General features: G+C 45.0%; 1 protein-coding gene across 1 annotated transcript in view; it reads left to right on the forward strand.

Moving 5' to 3' along the window:
* The first annotated feature begins 1,914 nt into the window (after positions 1-1,914).
* Positions 1,915-24,147, forward strand: part of LOC110531293 (short transient receptor potential channel 5) — a 78,667-nt gene continuing 56,434 nt past the window's right edge. The window contains exon 1 of the mRNA XM_036958340.1: positions 1,915-2,089. The gene's annotated coding sequence lies outside the window, so the exon portion shown is untranslated. The remainder of the gene's footprint in view (positions 2,090-24,147) is intronic.

Here is a 24,147-nt window from a genome sequence, read left to right on the forward strand (position 1 = left end):
GTGTTTCACATTAAAAGAGGAAGATGTCATTGGTGTTTCACATGAAAGAGAGGAGGATGTCATTGGTGTTTCACTATGGAAGAGAGGAGGATATCATTGGTGTTTCACTATGAAAGAGAGGAGGATATCATTGGTGTTTCACAAGAAAGAGAGGAGGATGTCATTGGTGTTTCACATGAAAGAAGAAAGGAGGATGTCATTGGTGTTTCACTATGAAAGAGAAGAGGATATCATTGGTGTTTCACATTAAAAGAGAGGAGGATATCATTGGTGTTTCACATTAAAAGAGGAGGATGTCATTGGTGTTTCACATTAAAAGAGGAAGATATCATTGGTGTTTCACATTACAAGAGAGGAGGATATCATTGGTGTTTCACATTAAAAGAGGAAGATATCATTGGTGTTTCACTATGAAAGAGAGGAGGATGTCATTGGTGTTTCACATTAAAAGAGGAAGATATCATTGGTGTTTCACATTACAAGAGAGGAGGATATCATTGGTGTTTCACATTAAAAGAGGAGGATGTCATTGGTGTTTCACTATGAAAGAGAGGAGGATGTCATTGGTGTTTCACATGAAAGAGAGGAGGATGTCATTGGTGTTTCACATTAAAAGAGGAGGATGTCATTGGTGTTTCACATTAAGAGAGGAGGATGTCATTGGTGTTTCACATTAAAAGAGGAGGATGTCATTGGTGTTTCACATGAAAGAAGAAAGGAGGATGTCATTGGTGTTTCACTATGAAAGAGAGGAGGATATCATTGGTGTTTCACTATGAAAGAGAGGAGGATATCATTGGTGTTTCACTATGAAAGAGAGGAGGATGTCATTGGTGTTTCACATTAAAAGAGGAAGATATCATTGGTGTTTCACATGAAAGAGAGGAGGATGTCATTGGTGTTTCACTATGAAAGAGAGGAGGATGTCATTGGTGTTTCACATTAAAAGAGGAAGATATCATTGGTGTTTCACATTAAAAGAGGAGGATGTCATTGGTGTTTCACATGAAAGAGAGGAGGATGTCATTGGTGTTTCACATTAAAAGAGGAGGATGTCATTGGTGTTTCACTATGAAAGAGAGGAGGATGTCATTGGTGTTTCACATTAAAAGAGGAAGATATCATTGGTGTTTCACATGAAAAGAGGAAGATATCATTGGTGTTTCACATGAAAGAGAGGAGGATGTCATTGGTGTTTCACTATGAAAGAGAGGAGGATGTCATTGGTGTTTCTCTATGAGTAGGGTGAGTCAAAGAGAGAGTTAGAAAGGAAGATAAATATTTTGGGTCTGAGGAGCGCGAGCGGAAATAGAACAGAAGACAGATTTCTTTGCGCGGTGTAACGGAGGGATGCTCGTCCTGTTTTGCTCTCTGAGTTCCCAGCGGCGTGCCTCTGTGTGTCTCCTTGTGTGTGTTGACTGTTTCAATCAAAATGTTTAAAAATAAATAAATAAATGTATTCGTGTTTTATTTAAACAAAAAAATGAAGAGTGAAGTGTGTGTGAGAGAGAGCGGGAGGGAGAACGTGAGAGATTATTTTCACCCAACTTTTAACCATCCAATGAAATTGATTTCACATTAGTTAACAAATCAACCACATGTAAGTCAAAATTAGACGTTGAACTGACGTCTGTGCCCGGTGTGGAGAGAAGGAAAGAGAGAGAGAGCTCACCAGCGTGTAGAGTGAAGAGAGGAGCGTAGTGGGAGAGAGAGAGACAGAGAGAGAGAGACAGAGAGAGCTCACCAGCGTGAGGAGTGAAGAGAGGAGCGTAGTGGGAGAGAGAGAGACAGAGAGAGAGAGACAGAGAGAGAGAGAGAGCTCACCAGCGTGTAGAGTGAAGAGAGGAGCGTAGTGGGAGAGAGAGACAGAGAGAGAGAGAGAGAGACAGATGGGAGAGAGAGAGAGACAGAGAGAGAGAGAGAGAGAGAGAGAGAGAGAGAGAGAGCTAGCTCACCACGCAGCTTGAAAGCATGCTGAAGCAGAGAGTCATGTCATCCTTCGCCGGGAGCACAGATTCCTGCTCGGACTTGGTGGCACGAGGATGACCTGAAGGAACCTGCGAAAACCTTCTAGAGAAAGACTCGAGAGGTGAAGCTTTTTTCAAATGATTTTAGATTTGATTGGTGGATCAGTCTGTTTGATGTATTCTAATGACTCGTAGCCTGATGTATCACCAGAATGGTAACTTAGGTCTAAAATAAGCTTATCAGTGTGTTGTTAGACTATCAGTCTCTAGTCCTATCAGTAGCCAGTAGACTGGGCTAGCATTGGTTTATGGATTGTGTTAGAGGTGAATGGGGAGAGAGAGAGAGAGAGAGAGAGAGAGAGAGAGAGAGAAGGGGGTGTCTGTTGGTCTTCTATGGACAAACTTGAATTGACTAATTGTCTGGTTTATGGATTGTGTTAGAGGTGAATGGGTTTAACATAAGAGAGAGAGAGAGAGAGAGAGAGAGAGAGAGAGAGAGAGAGAGAGGACAGAGGAGAAATGAGAGAGAGAGAGACGAGGGGGTGTCTGTTGGTCTTCTATGAACAAATTTGACATCCGTTAACTAATTGTCTGGTACTCTAGAGAGAGAGAGAGATAGATAGATAGATAACTAATTGTCTGGTACTCTACATCAAATGAAGCCTGCTTGATAACTTTATCCAGACAGAACAATTCATAAATAGCCCGAACTCTTACAGCTCTATAAACAGAACTAAAGATTCAGTTACAACAGTTTGGTTTTGAGGTGTTCAGGTGGTTCACATCTACTCTGATAGCAACAGATTTACTGCTCATCCCCAACACAGACACCAAGCCCCTCCTCCTTCTGTGCTGTGGTCACTGTGTACCTTCCCACTCCACAGACACCAAGCCCCTCCTCCTTCTGTGCTGTGGTCACTGTGTACCTTCCCACTCCACAGACACCAAGCCCCTCCTCCTTCTGTGCTGTGGTCACTGTGTACCTTCCCACTCCACAGACACCAAGCCCCTCCTCCTTCTGTGTTGAGGTCACTGTGTACCTTCCCCCAACACAGACACCAAGCCCCTCCTCCTTCTGTGTTGTGGTCACTGTGTACCTTCCCATTCCACAGATACCAAGCCCCTCCTCCTTCTGTTTTGAGGTCACTGTGTACCTTGCCCCAACACAGACACCAAGCCCCTCCTCATTCTGTGTTGAGGTAACTGTGTACCTTCCCCCAACACAGACACCAAGCCCCTCCTCCTTCTGTGTTGAGGTCACTGTGTACCTTCCCACTCCACAGACACCAAGCCCCTCCTCCTTCTGTGCTGTGGTCACTGTGTACCTTCCCACTCCACAGACACCAAGCCCCTCCTCCTTCTGTGCTGTGGTCACTGTGTACCATCTCACTCAAATCGTTGAACAGAACAGACTCTACTAAGACGGGAGAATCAATGAACCTGATGGTGGAAAATGCTCCGTTTCTGTCGCTCTGCGTTTGGCCACAGACTGTTATGTGTTAGCTGTGTAGTCTGTTCTGAGCATAAAAATATGCATTTGTCTGAGGGATTGTCAACTCGTCCTCATTCTGAGAAATTTGCATCTTATCCAGGAAAATGCTACGTTTCTGTCAACTCGTTCTCATTCTGAGAAATTAGCATCTTATCCAGGAAAATGCTACGTTTCTGTCAACTCGTTCTCATTCTGAGAAATTAGCATCTTATCCAGGAAAATGCTACGTTTCTGTCAACTCGTTCTCATTCTGAGAAATTAGCATTTTATCCAGGAAGTCCTCTTGATTTCAACATCTACAACAAAGTGAACAGGCTGTTGTTGTTCAGACAATGTGAGACTTGACAGAGAGGTGTGTTCATAACAGTATAACTGTCCTACCTTGTTAGGAAGCAAGTAGATCCAAGTTGGACTAAAAATAAAGACTAGCAGGCTTCTCACTGACAGTGGACTTGTGCTTGAGAGATTGTTAATGAGACCCGTGGTAATGTTCTAGAATGCTGTGGTAATGTTCTAGAATGCTGTGGTAATGTTCTAGAATGCTGTGGTAATGTTCTAGAATGCTGTGGTAATGTTCTAGAGTGCCATGGTAATGTTCTAGAATGCTGTGGTAATGTTCTAGAATGCCATGGTAATATTCTAGAATGCTGTGGTAATGGTCTAGAATGCCGTGGTAATGTCCTAGAATAATGTGGTAATGTTCTAGAATGCTGTGGTAATGTTCTAGAATGCTGTGGTAATGTTCTAGAATAACGTGGTAATGTTCTAGAATGCTGTGGTAATGTTCTAGAATGCCGTGGTAATGGTCTAGAATGCCGTGGTAATGTCCTAGAATAATGTGGTAATGTTCTAGAATGCTGTGGTAATGTTCTAGAATGCTGTGGTAATGTTCTAGAATGCTGTGGTAATGTTCTAGTATGCCGTGGGAATGTTATAGAATGCCGTGGTAATGTTCTAGAATTCCGTGGTAATGTTCTAGAATGACATGGTAATGTTCTAGAATACCGTGGTAATGTTATAGAATGCCGTGGTAATGTTCTAGAATGCCATGGTAATGTTCTAGAATGCTGTGGTAATGGTCTAGAATGCCGTGGTAATGTTATAGAATGCCGTGGTAATGTTATAGAATGACATGGTAATGTTCTAGAATGACGTGGTAATGTTCTAGAATGATGTGGTAATGTTCTAGAATGATGTGGTAATGTTATAGAATGACATGGTAATGTTCTAGAATACCGTGGTAATGTTATAGAATGCCGTGGTAATGTTATAGAATGACGCGGTAATGTTCTAGAATGCCGTGGTAATGTTTTAGAATGACGTGGCAATGTTCTAGAATGACGTGAAAATGTTCTAGAATGCCGTGGTAATGTTCTAGAATGACGTGGTAATGTTCTAGAATGCCGTGGTAATGTTCTAGAATTCCGTGGTAATGTTCTAGAATGACATGGTAATGTTCTAGAATACCGTGGTAATGTTATAGAATGCCGTGGTAATGTTCTAGAATGCCATGGTAATGTTCTAGAATGCTGTGGTAATGGTCTAGAATGCCGTGGTAATGTTATAGAATGCCGTGGTAATGTTATAGAATGACATGGTAATGTTCTAGAATGACGTGGTAATGTTCTAGAATGATGTGGTAATGTTCTAGAATGATGTGGTAATGTTATAGAATGACATGGTAATGTTCTAGAATACCGTGGTAATGTTATAGAATGCCGTGGTAATGTTATAGAATGACGCGGTAATGTTCTAGAATGCCGTGGTAATGTTTTAGAATGACGTGGCAATGTTCTAGAATGACGTGAAAATGTTCTAGAATGCCGTGGTAATGTTCTAGAATGACGTGGTAATGTTCTAGAATGATGTGGTAATTTTCTAGAATGACGCGGTAATGTTCTAGAATGACGTGGTAATGTTCTAGAATGCCTGCTACCAGAAGTCGGTCATCATTAGTGAATGTGCATTATGCATGGTTCTGGTTATATTTAGAACAAAAATGACATTTTCACAGACAGACTTGAAAGTCAGATGAGTTATTATTGCATAAAAGCAGGTTAAACTATTTTGATAAAATAATAAAATAATTGGTGGGTCTTATTAAGGTTGAAAGCTTACATTTGATCCTTGGTACAATTGTACAAGCCCTGAATTCATTAGGTTGTTCCCAACTGTTTGAAATGCGGTCTATTGACCTTTAATTGTCCAAGATGAAAGATTAACCGAACAAAATAATAATATATATACTGCCCATAATAAATCTAGATATCATTTTTAGGCCACATCGCCCTGATTCAGTTCCTGGTCATGTTGGATTCTCCTTCTCTCTGCCTCTATCGCTATCCATCTCTCCATCTCTCCTTCTCTCCTTCTCTCTGCCTCTCTCGCTATCCATCTCTCCATCTCTCCTTCTCTCTGCCTCTCTGCCTCTCTCGCTATCCATCTCTCCATCTCTCCTTCTCTCCTTCTCTCTGCCTCTCTCGCTATCCATCTCTCCATCTCTCCTTCTCTCTGCCTCTCTCGCTATCCATCTCTCCATCTCTCCTTCTCTCTGCCTCTATCGCTATCCATCTCTCCATCTCTCCTTCTCTCTGCCTCTCTGCCTCTCTCGCTATCCATCTCTCCATCTCTCCATCTCTCCTTCTCTCTGCCTCTCTCGCTATCCATCTCTCCATCTCTCCTTCTCTCTGCCTCTCTCGCTCTCCATCTCTCCTCCATCTCCATCTCTCCTTCTCTCTGCCTCTCGCTCTCCATCTCTCCATCTCCTTCTCTCCTCCTCTCCTCCCCATCTCCATCTCTCCATCTCTCCTTCTCTCCTTCTCTCTGCCTCTCTCGCTATCCATCTCTCCATCTCTCCTTCTCTCTGCCTCTCTGCCTCTCTCGCTATCCATCTCTCCATCTCTCCATCTCTCCTTCTCTCTGCCTCTCTCGCTATCCATCTCTCCATCTCTCCATCTCTCCTTCTCTCTGCCTCTCTCGCTATCCATCTCTCCATCTCTCCTTCTCTCTGCCTCTCTCGCTCTCCATCTCTCCTCCATCTCCATCTCTCCTTCTCTCTGCCTCTCGCTCTCCATCTCTCCATCTCCTTCTCTCCTCCTCTCCTCCCCATCTCCATCTCTCCTTCTCTCCTTCTCTCTGCCTCTCCATCTCTCCTCTCCTCCATCTCCATCTCCATCTCTCCTCCTCTCCTCCCCATCTCCATCTCTCCTCCTCTCCTCCATCTCTCCTTCTCTCTGCCTCTCTCGCTCTCCATCTCTCCTCCATCTCCATCTCTCCATCTCTCCTTCTCCCCATCTCCCCTCGTCTCCTTCTCTCTGCCTCTCTCGCTCTCCATCTCTCCTCCATCTCCATCTCTCCATCTCTCCTTCTCCCCATCTCCCCTCCTCTCCTTCTCTCTGCCTCTCTCGCTATCCATCTCTCCTCTCCTCCATCTCTCCATCTCTCCTCCTCTCCTCTCTATCTCCCCTCCTCTCCGTCTCTCCTCATCTCTCCTCCTCTCCTCCCCTTCTCCCCTCCTCTCCTTCTCTCTGCCTCTCTCACTATCCATCTCTCCTCTCCTCCATCTCTCCATCTCTCCTCCTCTCCATCTCTCCATCTCTCCTCCTCTCCTCCTCTCCATCTCTCCTCTCCTCCCCATCTCCCCTCCTCTCCATCTCTCCTCATCTCTCCTCCTCTCCTCCCCACCTCCCCTCCTCTCCTTCTCTCTGCCTCTCTAACTGTCCATCTCTCCTCTCCTCCATCTCTCCATCTCTCCTCCTCTCCATCTCTCCTCTCCTCCATCTCTCCATCTCTCCATCTCTCCTCCTCTCCTCCTCTCCATCTCTCGTCATCTCTCCTCCTCTCCATCTCTCCTCCTCCCTCCTCCTCTCCATCTCTCCTCCTCTCCATCTATCCTCATCTCTCCTCCTCATCTCCCCTCCTCTCCTTCTCTCTGCCTCTCTGGCTATCCATCTCTCCTTCATCTCTCCTCCTCTCCTCCTCTCCATCTCTCCTTCTCTCTGCCTCTCTCGCTCTCTCTCCATCTCTCCTCTCCTCCATCTCTCCTTCTCTCTGCCTCTCTCGCTATCCATCTCTCCTCCATCTCCATCTCTCCATCTCTCCTCCTCTCCTCCCCATCTCCCCTCCTCTCCATCTCTCCTCATCTCTCTTCTCCATCTCTCCATCTCTCCTCCTCTCCATCTCTCCTCCTCTCCATCTCTCCTCATCTCTCCTCCTCTCCATCTTTCCTCATCTCTCCTCCTCATCTCCCCTCCTCTCCTTCTCTCTGCCTCTCTCGCTATCCATCTCTCCTCCTCTCCTCCCCTCCACCTCTCCTTCTCTCTGCCTCTCTCGCTCTCTCTCCATCTCTCCTCTCCTCCATCTCTCCTTCTCTCTGCCTCTCTCGCTATCCATCTCTCCTCCATCTCCATCTCTCCATCTCTCCTCCCCATCTCCCCTCCTCTCCATCTCTCCTCATCTCTCCTCCTCTCCTCTCCATCTCTCCATCTCTCCATCTCTCCTCCTCTCCATCTCTCCTCCTCTCCATCTCTCCATCTATCCATCTCTCTTCATCTCTCCATCTCTTCTCCTCCTCTCCTCCTCTCCTCCCCATCTCCCCTCCTCTCCATCTCCCCTCCTCTCCATCTCTCCTCATCTCTCCTCTCCATCTCTCCATCTCTCCTCCTCTCCATCTCTCCTCCTCTCCATCTCTCCTCATCTCTCCTACTCTCCATCTTTCCTCATCTCTCCTCTCCATCTCTCCTCCTCTCCATCTCTCCTCATCTCTCCTCCTCTCCATCTTTCCTCATCTCTCCTCCTCATCTCCCCTCCTCTCCTTCTCTCTGCCTCTCTCGCTATCCATCTCTCCTCCTCTCCTCCCCTCCACCTCTCCTTCTCTCTGCCTCTCTCCTCATCTCTCCATCTCTCCTCCTCCTCTCCTCCTCTCCATCTCTCCATCTATTTTATAGAAATGGAACGGTGTGTGTGTGGGTTTTTTTTTTCTGTAAATCACAGCAGCACATCCTCTCCTCACATCATCCATCAGAATAAGTGTCCATCTTATTGTTAGTGCACTACTTTAGACCAGGGCCCATAGCACCCTATTCCCTATATAGTGCACTACTTTAGACCAGAGCCCTATTCCCTATGTAGTGCACTACTTTAGACCAGGACCCTATTCCCTACATAGTGCACCCTATTCCCTACATAGTGCACTACTTTAGACCAGGGCCCTATTCCCTATATAGTGGTACTACTATAGACCAGGACCCTATTCCCTACATAGTGCACTATTTTAGACCAGGACCCTATTCCCTACATAGTGCACTACTTTAGACCAGGACCCTATTCCCTACATAGTGCACTACTTTAGACCAGGACCCTATTCCCTACATAGTGCACTACTTTAGACCAGGACCCTATTCCCTACATAGTGCACTACTTTAGACCAGGACCCTATTCCCTACATAGTGCACTACTTTAGGCCAGAACCCTATTCCCTACATAGTGCACTACTTTAGACCAGGACCCTATTCCCTACATAGTGCACTACTTTAGGCCAGGACCCTATTCCCTATATAGTGCACTACTTTAGACCAGAGCCCTATTCCCTATGTAGTGCACTACTTTAGACCAGGGCCCTATTCCCTATGTAGTGCACTACTTTAGACCAGAGCCCCTATTCCCTATATAGTGCTCTACTTTAGACCAGAGCCCTATTCCCTATATAGTACACTACTTTAGACCAGAGCCCTATTCCCTATATAGTGCACTACCTTAGACCAGAGCCCTATTCCCTATATAGTGCACTACTTTAGACCAGGACCCTATTCCCTATATAGTGCACTACTTTAGACCAGGACCCATAGCACCCTATTCCCTATATAGTGCACTACTTTAGACCAGGGCCCATTTGAAACACATCCCTTTAATTCATCTTCCGTAAAACTTCTACTAAACACCACAATGACAAAGCCAAAACATGTTTTTAGAAATGTTTACTAATTTACTCAAATTTAAAAACAGAAATACCTTATTTCACTAAGTATTCAGACCGTCTGCTATGAGACTTGAAATTGAGCTCAGGTGCATCCTGTTTCCATTGATCATCCTTGAAATGTTTCTACAACTTGATTGGAGTCCACTTGTGCTAAATTCAATTGATTGGACATGATTTGGAAAGGCACACACCTGTCTCTATAACGTCCCACAGTTGACAGTGGATGTCAGAGCAAAAACCAAGCCATGAAGCTGAGGGAATTGTCCGTAGAGCTCCGAGACATGATTGTGTCGAGGCACAGATCTGGGGAAGGGTACCAAAAAAATTCTGCAGTATTGAAGGTCCCCAAGAACACAGTGGCCTCCATCATTCTTAAATGGAAGAAGTTTGGAACCATCAAGACTCTTCCTAGAGCTGGCAGCCCGGCCAAACTGAGCAATCGGGGAAGAAGGGCCTTGGTCAGGGAGGTGACCAAGAACCCGATGGTCACGCTGACAGAGCTCTAGAGTTCCTCTGTGGAGATGAGAGAATCTTCCAGAATGACAAACATCTCGGCAGCACTCCCCCAATCATGCCTTTATGGCAGAGTGGCCAGACGGAAGCGACTCCTCAGTAAAAGGCACATGACAGCCCGCTTGGAGTTTGCCAAAAGGCACCTAAAGGACTCTCAGACCATGAGAAACAAGATTCTCTGGTCTGATGAAACCTAAGGTTGAACTCTTTGGCCTGAATGCTAAGTGTCATTTCTGGAGGAAACCAGCCACCATCCCTACAGTGACACATGGTGGTGGCAGCATCATGTTGTGGGGATGTTTTTCAGCAGCAGGGACTGGGAGACTAGTCAGGATGGGGCAAAGATGAACGGAGCAAAGTACAGAGAGTTCCTTGATGAAAACCTGCTCCAAAGCGCTCAGGACCTCAGACTGGAGTGAAAGTTCACCTTCCAACAGGACAACGACCCTAAGCACACAGCCAAGACAATGCAGGAGTGGCTTCGGGACAAGTCTCTGAATGTCCTTGAGTGGCCCAGCCAGAGCCTGGACTTGAACCTGATCAAACATCTCTGGAGAGACCTGAAAATAGCTTTGCATCAATGCTCCCCATCCAACCTGACAGAGCTTGAGAGGATATGCAGAGAAGAATGGGAGAAACTCCCCAAATACAGGTGTGCCAAGCTTGTAGTGTCATACCTATGAAGACTTGAGGCTGTAATCGCTGCCAAAGGTGCTTCAACAAAGTACTAAGTACTACCCCCAAGCCATAAGAGTCCTGAACATCTAATCAAATGGTTACCCAGACTATTTGCATTACATTGCAACCCCCCCCCCCCCCCCCCCCCCTTCTACGCTGCTGCTACTCTCTGTTATATTATCTATTGTTGTTTCTTTGGCATCATTAAAGGCGAGGACTGTTATTTTATCAAATCAATTCTCTGTAATTATTATTACGTGATTAAACTAATCATGTCAATTTAATTAACTAGGTAGTCGGGGCACCACGGAAAATATTCAGATTACAAAGTTATCATTTTCCAAATATAACTTTCAGATATTTTAATATCTGATCAATTAGTCTTCTAATTAATGAATTATTATTTACCTCACGTTAGTCTCATTCCAAACGTCGTAAATTGTTGGTTATCTGCACGAACCCAGTCTTCACTATGAATCATCCGTACATCAATTGGCTTAATCATTGATTTACTAACTAACTAAATACACAGAAATAATTCTACCTACATGTACATGTTACCTCGGTAAGTTAGTCTAGTCAGCTATTTGAACCTTGTAGAGGCTGAATTAGCTTACTAGGAGGGCACGTACTAACCTCCAGGGGGCCCCATTGAGTCCCTCTCACTTAGATATCATGACAAAATGTGTAGAATTGCAGCAGAAAAAAAAATTGCTTTAAAACTGCAAACAAAATGTATCTTCGCAACGAAATGTGTAGAATTCATTTGTTTAACACCTTCAATCACGTGTTATACGAAGATAGAAATTGTCTTATTATATTATATACCTTCAATCATAATTTCTGTCTTATTATAACACACAAACTATGTTTCGGATTAAGACGCATTTCCACTGGAGAATTTCTATCTTTGTATAATAAATGTTATATTTAAAACCAACCCTTTATTGTTCAGCTTTTCCTCCACAATCTTATTATTTCTAATAGAATACGTCAATGTAGAAATAAGAGATTTACGCAGATGATTCAATGTTTCCGATGATCTGTGTACTATTGAGGTAGAGCAACCCTAACCCTATTGAGGTAGAGCAACCCTAACCCTATTGAGGTAGAGCAACCCTAACCCTATTGAGGTAGAGCAACCCTAACCCTATTGAGGTAGAGCAACCCTAACCCTATTGAGGTAGAGCAACCCTAACCCTATTGAGGTAGAGCAACCCTAACCCTATTGCGGTAGAGCAACCCTAACCCTATTGAGGTAGAGCAACCCTAACCCTATTGAGGTAGAGCAACCCTAACCCTATTGAGGTAGAGCAACCCTAACCCTATTGAGGTAGAGCAACCCTAACCCTATTGAGGTAGAGCAACCCTAACCCTATTGAGGTAGAGCAACCCTAACCCTATTGAGGTAGAGCAACCCTAACCCTATTTAGGTAGAGCAACCCTAACCCTATTGAGGTAGAGCAACCCTAACCCTATTGAGGTAGAGCAACCCTAACCCTATTGAGGTAGAGCAACCCTAACCCTATTGAGGTAGAGCAACCCTAACCCTATTGAGGTAGAGCAACCCTAACCCTATTGAGGTAGAGCAACCCTAACCCTATTGCGGTAGAGCAACCCTAACCCTATTGAGGTAGAGCAACCCTAACCCTATTGAGGTAGAGCAACCCTAACCCTATTGAGGTAGAGCAACCCTAACCCTATTGAGGTAGAGCAACCCTAACCCTATTGAGGTAGAGCAACCCTAACCCTATTGAGGTAGAGCAACCCTAACCCTATTGAGGTAGAGCAACCCTAACCCTATTGAGGTAGAGCAACCCTAACCCTATTGAGGTAGAGCAACCCTAACCCTATTGCGGTAGAGCAACCCTAACCCTATTGAGGTAGAGCAACCCTAACCCTATTGAGGTAGAGCAACCCTAACCCTATTGAGGTAGAGCAACCCTAACCCTATTGAGGTAGAGCAACCCTAACCCTATTGAGGTAGAGCAGCCCTAACCCTATTGCGGTAGAGCAACCCTAACCCTATTGAGGTAGAGCAACCCTAACCCTATTGAGGTAGAGCAACCCTAACCCTATTGAGGTAGAGCAACCCTAACCCTATTGAGGTAGAGCAACCCTAACCCTATTGAGGTAGAGCAACCCTAACCCTATTGAGGTAGAGCAACCCTAACCCTATTGAGGTAGAGCAGTTTGACCTCTGTGTCGTGTTGCAGTGGAGAGGAGAGAGTTGAAAGATTAGGTTATGGAGATCAAATCAAATCAAATGTATTTATATAGCCCTTCGTACATCAGCTGATATCTCAAAGTGGGGCGGCAGGGTAGCCTAGTGGTTAGAGTGTTGGACTAGTAACCGAAAGGTTGCAAGTTCAAATCCCCGAGCTGACAAGGTACAAATCTGTCGTTCTGCCCCCTGAACAGACAGTTAACCCACTGTTCCTAGGCTGTCATTGAAAATAAGAATTTGTTAACTGACTTGCCTGGTTAAATAAAGGTTAATAGTTAGATAAAGGTAAAATCAAAGTGCTGTACAGAAACCCAGCCTAAAACCCCAAACAGCAAGCAATGCAGGTGTAGAAGAAGCACGGTGTTGGGGAATATTAAAGCCACTCCACTTTAGACTAGTCAACAGAGTACGACAGACAGGCTGTGAACTCTAACCCCTTATAGAGGGGGGATATGAGCCCTGGTCAAAAGTAGTGCTCTACAATAGGGTGTTATTTGGGACATAACCTCTCTCTGGAGCTCTCCTGTCTCCTCATTTTCACTCCCCATGTCTCTCCACTATCTCCCCCTGTCTCCACCCTGTCTCTCCACTATACCCCCTGTCTCTCCACTATCTCCCCCCTATCTCCCCATGTCTCCCCCCTATCTCTCCACTATCTCCCCCTGTCTCCACCCTGTCTCTCCACTATCTCACCCTGTCTCTCCACTATCTCACCCTGTCTCTCCACTATCTCACCCTGTCTCTCCACTGTCTCCACCCTGTCTCTCCACTATCTCCCCCTGTCTCCACCCTGTCTCTCCACTATCTCCCCCTGTCTCCACCATGTCTCTCCACTATCTCCCCATGTCTCCCCCCTGTCTCCCTCATCTCCACCCTGTCTCTCCACCATCTCCCCCTGTCTCCCCATGTCTCCACCCTGTCTCTCCACTATCTCCCCCTGTCTCTCCACTATCTCCCCATGTCTCTCCCCTGTGTCTCCACTATCTCCCCATGTCTCCCCCTGTCTCTCCACTATCTCCCCATGTCTCTCCCCTGTCTCTCCACTATCTCCCCATGTCTCCCCCCTGTCTCTCCACTATCTCCCCATGTCTCTCCCCTGTCTCTCCACTATCTCCCCATGTCTCCCCCCTGTCTCCCTCCATCAACGGCGATAAACGGGATTAAAAACAAGCCGTGTCTGTGTGTCTGTGTGTGTGGCGCGGACATTGCCAAACCAGTAATATTTTACAGGCTTCTATTGTTTGGTTTGGCATAGCTCAGCGATGCCTTGGCTTTCATTTGTTTAATGCTTTTAGTGGTTGCATCCACCTACCCCTTATCACACACACAAACACACACACACACACACACACTACACATCTCGATCTTAGATTCCCGGGTGACTTTATCTGCATACTTGTTTATTCCTCTACCTACTCACCCATTTAATTCGTGCTAAAGGAAAACAGAGGTAAGGAGGAATCAATCTCTTAGATTTAGAATCTTTGTCGTTTAGAGTCTTTGTCATTTAGAATCTTTATCATTTAGAATATTTATCATTTAGAATCTTTATCATTTAGAATCTTTATCATTTAGAATCCACCAAAGAAAAACTTTCTTTCTTCCGTAAACTCAAACTTCCACTTGTTGTTCCGAGCCGCAGCGCTAAGCTGTTAACTCAACAGGCTAACCACCCCTGATCTCTCCCTGTGTGTGTGTGTGTGTGTGTGTGTGTGTGTGTGTGTGTGTGTGTGTGTGTGTGTGTGTGTGTGTGTGTGTGTGTGTGTGCGTGTCTAATCCCTCACTAAGCAGCAGTCAACCACGTCTCATCCCTTCCCCCTACCGATCAGTCTATAGCCTACGTCCCAAATGGCATCCTGTTCCCTATCTAGTGCCCCTAAGGGCCCTGGTCAGAAGTAGGGCACTAGATAGGGAACAGAGTGCCATTTGGGTTGCCAAACCTAGGTTAATCAATACCTTCCAATCAGTAGTTTTGATCAGCCGGTTTAACCAATGGATCTAAGCCGTGTTCTAACCTAAGGCAAACACACACATCTCATCTCCCCTCCCCTTCCCCTCCCTCCAAATATTTAAGTGCCTTTGAACGGGGTTTGGTAGTAGGTGCAAGGCTCCACCGGTTTGTGTCAAGAACTGCAACGCTGCCGGGGTTTTTCACACTCAACAGTTTCCTGTGAGTATCAAGAATGGTCCAACACCCAAAGGACATCCAGCCAACTTGACACAACTGTGGGAAGCAGTTGGAGTCAACATGGGCCGGCATCTGTTTAATAGGTTACAGAGTACATTTTTACAGTTAATTCATTGGGCTGTGTCTAAAGATATTTTTTATTTAACAGTTATTTACATTTGTACAAGAGTAACTGTATTAGAAAGCCATGTGATGGAGATTGAGAGATATTATATTTCTGTTATAACCGACGTCCCAAGTCATTCCTTTGAAGATAGTTATTGTATATTTTTGGTGCCGAAACCCGGGAAAAGTATTAGGCGAAGATCAGAGGGATGAAGCGACTGAAATGGCCGAGGAGAAACGTCGGCATGAAGCAGAAATCATGAGACCAAACAAAGCGGGGTTCCAGTCGAGGCGCCACAACACCGATTTCAAATCAGATCGACGTGGAAATAGCCCAGTCAAATCCGGATACCGATCACTTGAGGACATTGTTGGAATTTCTGTCAGCTGAGGAGGACATCTTGTTTGAACATGATCGTGGAAATGAACAGTTAACGCCATTGGACGGATTGGAGGCACAGATTCCATGCACGGAGGATTCCAAAGAGCGAGTTATCATGCTGAAGAGATGTGCACAACGAGTGACAAAGAAAGAAACCACAGGACCTCAAACCCCTACCCGCACTGTGACACTCAAACATATCACACAGACAATCAGTAATGGCTTCCAAAGTTGATTATTGAGAAATACGATGGAGATGTCAGTATGTGGCAGGAGTTTTGGGAGCCAGCATGAGACTTTTATTCACAACAGTGATTCACTGTTACAATAAAGAGAAGTTTACAGTCTTCTATCTTATTGGTTTGGCATTAGCTCAGAGATGCCTTGGCCTCTAAGTAGGACTGATGTTAAGACATTATGTTACGGTTTTCTTCCTCCTCTTCCTCAGACGAAGAGGTGTAGCAGGGATCGGACCAAAATGCAGCGTGGTTATTTTGATTCGTCTTTAATAAAAGATAAACACGAACAATACAAATCAAGAAACGTAACGTGAAAACCTCAACAGCCTTATGTGGTACAAACAAACACTGAGACAGGAACAATCACCCACGAAACACTCAAAGAATATGGCTGCCTAAATATGGTTCTCAATCAGAGACAACGATAAACACCTGCCTCTGATTGAGAACCACTCCAGGCAGCCATAGACTATTCTAGACAACCCCACTAACCACTATCCCATAACCTACAACAAACCCCTAGACAAAACACACCACATAAAATAACCCATGTCACACCCTGATCAAAATAATAAAGAGAACACAGAATACTAAGACCAGGGCGTGACACATTAACTACGATGATGTAGTCACTTTGGAAGGAGGGATCTTATGATTAGTTCTCCGAGCTGCTGAATCTCACCCCTGTGAAGAAATCCTCTGACATAAATGCACTGAGGCAGCTATATGATGAATGTGAAGTTCACATTTAGGAGCTTGGAATCACTGGGTGTTAGTGTCAGAAACCTACGGAAGCCTACTATGCCCAATCTTACTGCAGATGATTCCAGAGGACATAGCTCTTGACTATAGTAGTCAGAGGGGAGTAGATGATGAATGGAAAGTGTCTGAGATTATCAGTTTCCTACAGAAAGAGGTTCAGAGCAGGGAGCGAGCGCTACAAATGACAAGATCATACAACCAACAGAAAGAGAGCAAACCATGGAACAAGTCATGCTTCTCCAATGAAATGAAACCAAAAAGACCCAACATGCCCTCTGCTGCAGCACTGCATACAGCCAGCCAGAAGGAACAACAAACGTGTCTATTTTGTGACAGTGCAGACCACAAATCAGAAAACTACCCTGACTACAATATTGCTGACCACGCAAAGAGAAACTAAAGAACATGGGAAGATGCTTTGTATGTTTAGGACAGAGACACATAGCAAAATTCTGTAAAGTCAAAGATGTGTCATGTTCAACATGTGGAAGCAGACATCACGTTGCTGTGTGTACCGGTAAGAGGAGTGAGGTTCAACCCCCTACTGTTTCTGAAGCAGACATCACGTTGCTGTGTGTACCGGTAAGAGGAGTGAGGTTCAACCCCCTACTGTTTCTGAAGCAGACATCACGTTGCTGTGTGTACCGGTAAGAGGAGTGCGGTTCAACCCCCTACTGTTTCTGAAGCAGACATCACGTTGCTGTGTGTACCGGTAAGAGGAGTGAGGTTCAACCCCCTACTGTTTCTGAAGCAGACATCACGTTGCTGTGTGTACCGGTAAGAGGAGTGAGGTTCAACCCCCTACTGTTTCTGCAGATCAAATCAAATAAATTGATTTAACCCTTCGTACATCAGCTGATGTCACAAAGTGCTGTACAGAAACCCAGCCTAAAACCCCAAACTACAAGCAAGGTGTAGAAGCACGGTGGCTAGGAAAAACTCCCTAGAAAGGCCAAAACCTAGGAAGAAACCTAGAGAGGAACCAGGCTATGAGGGGTGGCCAGTGCTCTTCTGGCTGTGCCGGGTGGAGATTATAACAGAACATGGCCAAGATGTTCAAATGTTCATAAATGACCAGCATGGTCAAATAATAATAATCACAGGCAGAACAGTTGAAACTGGAGCAGCAGCACGGCCAGGTGGACTGGGGACAGCAAGGAGTCATTATGCCAGGTAGTCCTGAGGCATGGTCCTAGGGCTCAGGTCCTCCGAGAGAGAGAAGGAAAGAGAGATTTAGAGAGAGCATACTTAAATTCACACAGGACACCGGAGAAGTACTCCAGGTATAACAAACTGACCCTAGTCCCCCGACACATAAACTACTGCAGCATAAATACTGGAGGCTGAGACAGGAGGGGTCAGGAGACACTGTGGCCCCATCCGATGATACCCCCGGACAAGGCCAAACAGGAAGGATATAACCCCACCCACTTTGCCAAAGCAAAGCCCCCACACCACTAGAGGGATATCTTCAACCACCAACTGACCATCCTGAGACAAGGCCGAGTATAGTCCACAATGATCTCCGCCACGGGGGGGGGGGGGGGGGCGCCAACCCAGACAGGAAGATCACATCAGTGACTCAACCCACTCAAGTGACGCAACCCTTCTAGGGACGGCATGAAAGAGCACCAGTAAGCCAGTGACTCAGCCCCTGTAATAGGGTTAGAGGTAGAGAATCCATGTGGAAAGAGGGGAACCGGCCAGGCAGAGACAGCAAGGGCGGTTCGTTGCTCCACAGCCTTTCCCTTCACCTTCACACTCCTGGGCCAGACTAGACTCAATCATATGACCCACTGAAGAGATGAGTCTTCAATAAAGACTTAAAGGTTGAGACCGAGTTTGCATCTCTCACATGGGTAGGCAGACCATTCCATAAAAATGGAGCTCTGTAGGAGAAAACCCTGCCTCCAGCTGTTTGCTTAGAAATTCTAGGGACAATTAGAAGGCCTGCGTCTTGTGACCGTAGCGTACGTGTAGGTATGTAGGGCAGGACCAAATCAGAGAGATGGGTAGGAGCAAGCCCATGTAATGCTTTGTAGGTTAGCAGTAAAACCTTGAAATCAGCCCTTGCCTTGACAGGAAGCCAGTGTAGGGAGGCTAGCACTGGAGTAATATGATCACATTTTTTGGTTCTAGTCAGGATTCTAGCAGCCGTATTTAGCACTAACTGAAGTTTATTTAGTGCTTTATCCGGGTAGCCGGAAAGTAGAGCATTGCAGTAGTCTAACCTAGAAGTGACAAAAGCACGGAGTAATTTTTCTGCATAATTTTTGGACGGAAAGTTTATGATTTTTGCAATGTGACATAGATGGAAAAAAGCTGTCCTTGAAACAGTCTTGATAAGTTTGTCAAAAGATGCTGTTGTTTCCTCAGTTATTCCCCATTCAGTGAAGATGAAACCAGACAGACAGAACACAGTGTTGCTACCTGGGTAGAAGGCCCATCGGGCAGGAAGATAGTGTCTTACTAGATGGAGGCAGTCAGAGAAGCTTCCTACGTGAAAACCTTGTGAAGGGCTTGAAGCTACCAGTAATCAGACAAGAGGCTCTTCACACGTTTGGCCCCAGCAACATCCCTGAACCCGCGTTGGACATTGAAAGGTACAGCAAACTGAAAAGAGTGAAGAGTCACCGCCTGGATAAAGAGATTCATAGCCAGTGTTCGTGCAAACATAAAGATGCTGACTGATGACAAACTGTTCGAGGCAGAAAAGTACTGGATCAAGGTAACACAACAACAGTCAGGAGATCAAACTACTGAAGGCAGGAAAAAGCCTAAAACAACGACTGTAAAATCAGAGAACTGCAACTGTTCCCGGACAAACACCAACTACTCAGTGTTGGAGGAAACCTCTTGATGTTCTTCTCAGAAAGGGGAATCTCCTAGAGGTTCATCGCTAGAGCAAGCAACCTGATAGGACGGATTCTGGGAAAGACTGGACAGGTCAGTGAAAACAACAGGTTCTCGGGAAAGAGCTTCGCTCATCTATGAAGAGATGTGCACAGTCCTGTAAGGCGTTGAAGCGATCATAAATTCTCTGACCTCTGACCTTCATGCACAATGAAGTGGATGAACCACAACCTCTGGCCCCAGCACACTTCCTGGGGGGTAAAACACTAACCTCTTTGCCTCCAAAGCCATTTCTGGCTGACAGTCAGCACCCAACGCTCAACAAGGGGGAAATGACACGCAGATGGAAGTAGAGGCAGAGACTTGTGACCAGTTTCTGGAACAGTTGGCGAAGAGACTACTTGCTGGATCTAAAGTCAGCACACCGCTGTGACACACCACAGCCCACAGGAGACCTATTCAGCTGCTTAGAGATTTATATTGACACAGTTGTTCATCGGGGGGAGGATGTTGTAACTTTAATGGGTTACAGAGTTAACGTTTACAGTTAATTCATTGAGGTGTGTTTAAAGATATTTTTCTAGTACTGTTATTTACATGTGTACAAGAATAATTGTATTAGAGTTCATGTGATGGAGATTGAGAGAACTATATTTCTGCTGAATTGGTTAGTATTGGATTTGATTATTGACTGCAAGTACCAGAATTCCTTGCGACAGGAAGTAAGAAAAATGAAAACGTGCCAGCTGTGTAGAAGTGAACTTTTACAGATGCACAATCGAGAGCATCCTGGCGGGCTGTATCACCGCCTGATACGGCAACTGCTCCACCCACAACCGTAATGCTCTCCAGAGGGTAGTGAGGTCTGCACAACGCATCACCGGGGGCAAACTACCTGCCCTCCATGACACCTACACCACCCGATGTCACAGGAAGGCCATAAAGATCATCAAGGACATCAACCACCCGAGCCACTGCCTGTTCACCCCGCTATCATCCAGAAGGCGAGGTCAGTACAGGTGCATCAAAGTTGGGACCGAGAGACTGAAAAACAGCTTCTATCTCAAGGCCATCAGACTGTTAAACAGCCATCACTAACTCAGAGAGCCTTCATACAGACTCATTTCTCTGGACACTTAAATAGACTTAATAAAGGTATCAATCACTTTAAATAAAACCACTTTAATAATGTTCACATATCCTACATTACTCATCTCATATGTATATACTGTATATTCTACCATCTACTGCATCTTGCCCATGTCGCTCGTCCATTTATTATATGTACATATTCTCATTCACTCCTTTAAATGTGTGTTTATTAGGTAGATGTTGGGGAATTGTTAGATTTCTTGTTACATATTACTGCACTGTCGGAACTAGAAGCACAAGGATTTCACTACACTCACAATAACATCTGCTAACCATGTGGCCAATAACATCTGCTAACCATGTGACCAATAACATCTGCTAACCATGTGGCCAATAACATCTGCTAACCATGTGACCAATAACATCTGCTAACCATGTGACCAATAACATCTGTTAACCATGTGTATGTGACCAATAACATCTACTAACCATGTGACCAATAACATCTGCTAACCATGTGTATGTGACCAATAACATCTGCTAACCATGTGACCAATAACATCTGCTAACCATGTGACCAATAACATCTGCTAACCATGTGACCAATAACATCTGCTAACCATGTGACCAATAACATCTGCTAACCATGTGACCAATAACATCTGCTAACCATGTGACCAATAACATCTGCTAACCATGTGACCAATAACATCTACTAACCATGTGACCAATAACATCTACTAACCATGTGACCAATAACATCTGCTAACCATGTGACCAATAACATCTGCTGACCATGTGAGTCATTACTTTGAAGAGAGCTTTTGCTGTGCTTTTGACACCGTGTAGAGTCCGCGCCCCGACGAACTGAAGCTGTTCAGAGGGCAAAAGGGGAGTGTAACTCAATATGAGGATGGTGTTCCTAATGTTTTGTACACTCAGTGTATCGTTAAACAGTCAATAACATTAGAGAAACAGTGTAACGGTATTCGTCGTCTGACGATGAGGAAGAGGAATCATCGGACCAAAGCGCAGCTTTATTGTAACAAAGAGACTAACCGAAACAGTCCTGTAAAGGTACTAAACAGAAATTAACTACCCACAAAACACAGGTGGGAAAAAGCTGCCTAAGTATGATTCTCAATTAGAGGCAACGATAGACAGCTGCCTCTGATTGAGAACCACACCCGGCCAAACACAAAGAAATAGAAAATCATAGAAACACAGAACATAGAATGCCCAACCCAAATCACACCCTGACCAAACCATATAGAGACATGAAAAAGGCTCTCTAAGGTCAGGGCTCTAGAGACAGGTTGTTGTACAGCTCTCTGAATATGTTACCATTAACCCTAGTTAGATTACAGAAGTGTGTGTGTGTGTGTGTGTGTGTGTGTGTGTGTGTGTGTGTGTGTGTGTGTGTGTGTGTGTGTGTGTGTGTGTGTGTGTGGTGTGTCAGAGATACTCTTTAGTCAGCCATGCATGAATCTCGTTACCACGACAACGTGGTTGTTAGGGTCCCACAACAGAGCCTGACGATCCATCTCTCTCTCTCGCTGCCTCTCTCTCCCTAATAAACATGTTGCTACCAGCCCAGCATTAATTTGTCATTAGCTTTAGTAGCTTGTTAAAACTGCCAGTGAAACAACATCCCATAATATTATATAACATATCATATAGCCTGCTTCTCAAATGGCACCCTATTCCCTATATAGTGCACTTCTTTTGACCAGGACCCATAAGGAAATCAGGGTAGGAAGGAGAGGGACATAGAGAGGTAAAGATGAGGGAGATGATGGAAGAGAGGATGAAGAAAGAGATATACAGTATAAGGTAGGAAGTTATTTGGGGAAGGGATAAGAGGAAAGATATGTTTTGGTAGAAAGGTTGTGACTCACAGAGGGATACGACAGAGGTAGAGGAGAGAGAATGCAGAGAAGAAGACAGATGGAGAGAGGGAGTGACTCAGAAAGAGAGATGGAGAGGAGTGACTCAGAAAGAGAGATGGAGTGACTCAGAAAGAGAGATGGAGAGAGGAAGTGACTCAGGAAAAGATAGGGAGATAGAGTGACTCAGAAAGAGAGATGGAGAGAGGGAGTGATTCAGAAAGAGAGAGGGAGGGAGTGACTCAGAAAGAGAGAAAGAGAGAGGGAGTGACTCAGAAAGAGAGAAAGATAGAGGGAGTGATTCAGAAAGAGAGAAAGAGAGAGGGAGTGACTCAGAAAGAGAGAAAGAGAGAGGGAGTGACTCAGAAAGAGAGAAAGAGAGAGGGAGTGACTCAGAAAGAGAGAAAGAGAGAGGGAGTGACTCAGAAAGAGAGAAAGAGAGAGGGAGTGATTCAGAAAGAGAGAAAGAGAGAGGGAGTGATTCAGAAAGAGAGAGGGAGTGATTCAGAAAGAGATAGAGAGAGGGAAATATAGCAGTATCAAGAGAGAAAGAGAGAGAGAGAGAAACAGAGATAACATAACTCTGACAGTGGACGATAGCAGTATCAAGAGAGAAAGAGAGAGAGAGAGAAACAGAGAGAAAGAGAGAGAGAGAAACGGAGATAACATAACTCTGACGGTGGACGATAGCAGTATCAAGAGAGAAAGAGAGAGAGAGAGAAACAGAGAGAGAGAGAGAGAGAAACGGAGATAACATAACTCTGACAGTGGACGATAGCAGTATCAAGAGAGAAAGAGAGAGAGAGAGAAACAGAGATAACATAACTCTGACGGTGGACGATAGCAGTATCAAGAGAGAAAGAGAGAGAGAGAAACGGAGATAACATAACTCTGACGGTGGACGATAGCAGTATCAAGAGAGAAAGAGAGAGAGAGAAACAGAGAGAGAGAGAGAGAGAAACGGAGATAACATAACTCTGACAGTGGACGATAGCAGTATCAAGAGAGAGAGAGAAACAGAGAGAGAGAGAGAGAGAGAGAAACGGAGATAACATAACTCTGACGGTGGACGATAGCAGTATCAAGAGAGAGAGAGAGAGAGAGAAACAGAGAGAGAGAGAGAGAGAAACGGAGATAACATAACTCTGACGGTGGACGATAGCAGTATCAAGAGAGAGAGAGAAACAGAGAGAGAGAGAGAGAGAGAGAAACGGAGATAACATAACTCTGACGGTGGACGATAGCAGTATCAAGAGAGAAAGAGAGAGAGAGAAACAGAGAGAGAGAGAAACAGAGAGAGAGAGAGAGAGAGAAACAGAGATAACATAACTCTGACAGTGGACGATAGAAGTATTTTCTTGTTAGACAGTTATTTCCATTTGTTTGACTTAAGACTCTGCATTCGTCCCAAATGCCATCCTATTCCCTATCTAGTGGACTACTTTGGACAGGAACTCATAGATATCTGGTCTAAAGTAGTGCACTATATAGGGAATAGGGTTCCATTTGGGATTTAACCTATGTAGCCCCCATAGGACTCTGGTCTAAAGTAGTGAACTATATAGGGAATAGGGCTCTGGTCTAAAGTAGTGCACTATATAGGGAATAGGGCTCTGGTCTAAAGTAGTGAACTTTATAGGGAATTGAGCTCTGGTCTAAAGTAGTGCACTATATAGGGAATAGGGCTCTGGTCTAAAGTAGTGCACTATATAGGGAATAGGGCTCTGGTCTAAAGTAGTGAACTATATAGGGAATAGGGCTCTGGTCTAAAGTAGTGCACTATATA

Source organism: Oncorhynchus mykiss, chromosome 21 (genome assembly GCF_013265735.2).
Source record: "Oncorhynchus mykiss isolate Arlee chromosome 21, USDA_OmykA_1.1, whole genome shotgun sequence".
In the NCBI taxonomy this organism is placed as follows: domain Eukaryota; kingdom Metazoa; phylum Chordata; class Actinopteri; order Salmoniformes; family Salmonidae; genus Oncorhynchus; species Oncorhynchus mykiss.